We start from the raw sequence: 3,882 nt of genomic DNA, 5'->3' as shown, positions 1-3,882 counted from the left end.
GATCTCGACCCACTAGAAAATCTTCCAACGGGATTTTCCGAATCAAATGATGAGGGTCATTTGTTTTGAGTAAAATAGTGGGAGCATATTTAATTAAAGGCCTAATTAAATATGTCAATGATACTTATATTTTCATTAATCCTTATGTAGATTACCATGACAACAAACACCTCTAACAACATTTTGCGATCAATCCTTGACAAGGAAAATTTGTCTGGGACAAATTTTCTGGATTGGTACCGAAACCTGAAGATTGTCCTCAAACATGATAAAGGGAAAGGCAAGGAAGTTGCCAAACCCAAACCCACTAGTACTGTTTTAAAGCCTAGTGGAGACATAGAAAAGAAAGGCACCTGCTTCCATTGCGGTAAGACCGGACACTGGAAGAGGAACTGCCCAGAGTACCTAGAAGATAGGAAGTATGGAGTAGAGACTCCAACTTTAGGTATTTTTGTTATTGAAATTAATTTATCTACTTCTGCATCATGGGTATTAGATACTGGATGCGGTTCTCACATTTGTACAAATGTACAGGAACTAAAAGGGAGTAGAAAATTGGCAAAAGGTGAAGTCGACCTACGAGTTGGTAATGGAGCAAAGGTTGCTGCCTTAGCCGTAGGAACTTATGAATTGACTTTACCTAGTGGTTTAATAATTCAGTTAGAGAACTGTTATTATGTACCAGCAATTAGCAGGAATATTATTTCCGTTTCTTGTTTGGACAAGTTCGGTTTTTCATTCGTAATAAAGAACAATTGTTGTTCAATTTATTTGAATGATATATTCTATGCTACTGCACAAATGAACAATGGACTATATGTCCTTGATCTTGAAATGCCTATTTATAACATTAATACTAAAAGGATGAAACCTAATGAGTTAAATCCAACTTACCTTTGGCATTGTCGATTAGGCCACATAAATGAGAAACGCATTTCCAAACTCCATAAAGATGGACTGTTGGACTCTTTTGATTATGAATCATATGAGACATGCAGATCTTGTTTAATTGGAAAGATGACAAAGTATCCATTCACAGGAAAAGGTGAAAGAGCTAATGATCTTTTGGCCCTCATACATACTGATGTATGTGGTCCACTGAACATACCAGCCAGAGGAGGTTTTCAGTACTTCATCACATTCATTGATGATTTCAGTAGATATGGTTATGTCTATTTGATGAAACACAAATCAGAGTCCTTTGAAAAGTTCAAAGAATTCAAGAATGAAGTACAAAACCAACTAGGTAAGAATATTAAAGCTCTTCGATCAGATCGAGGTGGTGAATATTTAAGCCTAGAGTTTGATGACCATCTGAAAGAGTGTGGGATCCTATCCCAGCTTACTCCTCCTGGAACACCCCAATGGAAGGGTGTATCTGAGAGAAGAAATCGAACCCTGTTAGACATGGTACGATCCATGATGAGTCACGCCGATCTTCCAAACTCCTTTTGGGGACATGCGCTATTGACAGCAGCTTACACACTTAACCGTGTTCCATCCAAAAAGGTTGAGAAGACACCATATGAGATATGGAGTGGTAAGAGACCACATATGTCTTACATGAAGATTTGGGGTTGCGAAGTTTATGTGAAACGAAAAATTTCAACTAAGCTTGAGCCCAAATCTGACAAATGCTTATTTGTGGGGTATCCTAAAGAAACAAGAGGGTATTACTTCTACAATCCTTATGAGGGCAAAGTGTTTGTCGCTCGAACTGGAGTTTTCCTAGAAAAGGATTTTATTTCCAAAGGAACCAGTGGGAGGAAAGTAGAGCTTGAAGAAATTCAAGAATCACAAAGCATAGATACACCTATGGAGGAATTAGAGCAGGAAACACAAGAAGTTGTGGAAGAGCAACCTGCTCAAGTAGAACAAGACCAGCATAGGTCAAGCAGGATACGTCAACTACCTGAGAGATATGGATATCTCATAACTGATCAAGGTGATGTATTACTCATGGATCAAGATGAGCCTGTGACCTACCAAGAGGCCATAACTGGTCCCGAGTCTGAGAAGTGGCTAGAAGCCATGAAATCTGAAATGGATTCCATGTACGCAAACCAAGTTTGGACCTTGGTAGAGCCTCTTGTAGGAGTTAACCCTATAGGATGCAAGTGGGTCTTCAAAAAGAAGACTGACATGGATGGTAAGGTACATACCTATAAGGCAAGACTAGTTGCAAAAGGATATAAACAAATTCATGGGATTGACTATGATGAAACCTTTTCACCAGTTGCAATGCTTAAATCTGTTCGGATTTTACTTGCTATCGCTGCATATCATGATTATGAAATATGGCAGATGGATGTCAAAACTGCTTTCCTTAATGGAAATCTTCTTGAGGATGTGTACATGACACAGCCTGAAGGATTTGACATACCAGAGGAAGCCCAAAAGATATGTAAGTTAAAAAGATCAATCTATGGATTGAAGCAAGCTTCCAGAAGCTGGAATCTTCGTTTTGATGAAACAGTAAAACAATATGGATTCATCAAGAACGAAGATGAGCCTTGTGTCTACAAGAAGGTTAGTGGGAGCATGATCGTTTTCCTGGTATTATATGTAGATGACATATTACTCATTGGAAACGATATCCCTACCCTACAACAAGTAAAATCTTGGTTGGGGAAATGCTTTTCTATGAAGGACCTAGGTGAAGCAGCCTATATATTAGGAATCAGAATCTATAGAGATAGATCACAAAAACTGCTTGGCCTAAGTCAGAGTACATACATAGACAAAGTGCTGAGACGCTTTAATATGCATGATTCCAAGAAAGGATTCATACCTATGCAACATGGCCTGTGTCTATCAAAAACACAATCCCCTTCAACTAAGGAAGAAAGGGAACGCATGAATAAGATTCCATATGCATCTGCAATAGGATCTATCATGTATGCCATGTTATGTACTCGACCAGATGTCTCGTATGCTTTAAGTGCAACGAGTAGGTACCAATCTGATCCTGGTGATGCTCACTGGGTAGCTGTCAAGAATATCCTTAAGTATTTAAGAAGGACTAAGGACTCATTCTTGATATATGGAGGTCAGGAAGAGTTGGCTGTAATTGGATACACCGATGCTAGCTTCCAGACAGATAAGGATGACTTTAGATCGCAATCTGGTTATGTGTTTTGCTTAAACGGTGGCGCTGTGAGCTGGAAAAGTTCAAAGCAAGATACAATTGCTGATTCTACAACCGAGGCCGAGTATATTGCTGCCTCAAGTGCAGCAAAGGAAGCTGTTTGGATCAAAAAGTTCATTAGTGAACTTGGCATAGTTCCTAGTATTGTGGATCCCATTGGTCTCTACTGTGATAACAATGGTGCTATCGCAAAAGCCAAGGAGCCTAGATCTCACCAACGATCCAAACACATACTTAGGCGTTATCATCTCATTCGAGAGATAATAGATAGAGGAGATGTGAAAATATGCAGAGTACCTACACTTGACAATATTGCTGACCCACTGACAAAGCCTCTTGCGCAGCAGAAGCATGGTGGCCATACTAGATCTATGGGTATTAAGGGTATGCCTGATTGGCTCTAGTGCTAGTGGGAGATTGTTGGTGTAAGCCCTAGAGGCCAATACTTTTGGTACTTGTATCGAATTATTTATTAGTAATAAAAGGCTTTTTCTTTATTACATTTGTTTAATAAAGTCCCTAGAATAGCTAGTCTGTTTAATGTATCAAGTATGACTTAATCATGAGATCACATTAAACATAAGGACACTATTCTTAAAGTATCCGTAGTCGAGCTTTAGTGTGAAATGGGATAACATTAAAGCATTAAGACTATTATGTTTGTAGACTGATGATCACATCTCATGGATCATGGATAAAGAGTTATCAAGTCTTAAACATAGGTATGAATATTA

This window comes from Lathyrus oleraceus, chromosome 3, assembly GCF_024323335.1.
Source record: "Lathyrus oleraceus cultivar Zhongwan6 chromosome 3, CAAS_Psat_ZW6_1.0, whole genome shotgun sequence".
NCBI lineage: Eukaryota > Viridiplantae > Streptophyta > Magnoliopsida > Fabales > Fabaceae > Lathyrus > Lathyrus oleraceus.
The sequence above is the reverse complement of the archived record's forward strand: the minus strand, read 5'-3'. Positions refer to the sequence as shown.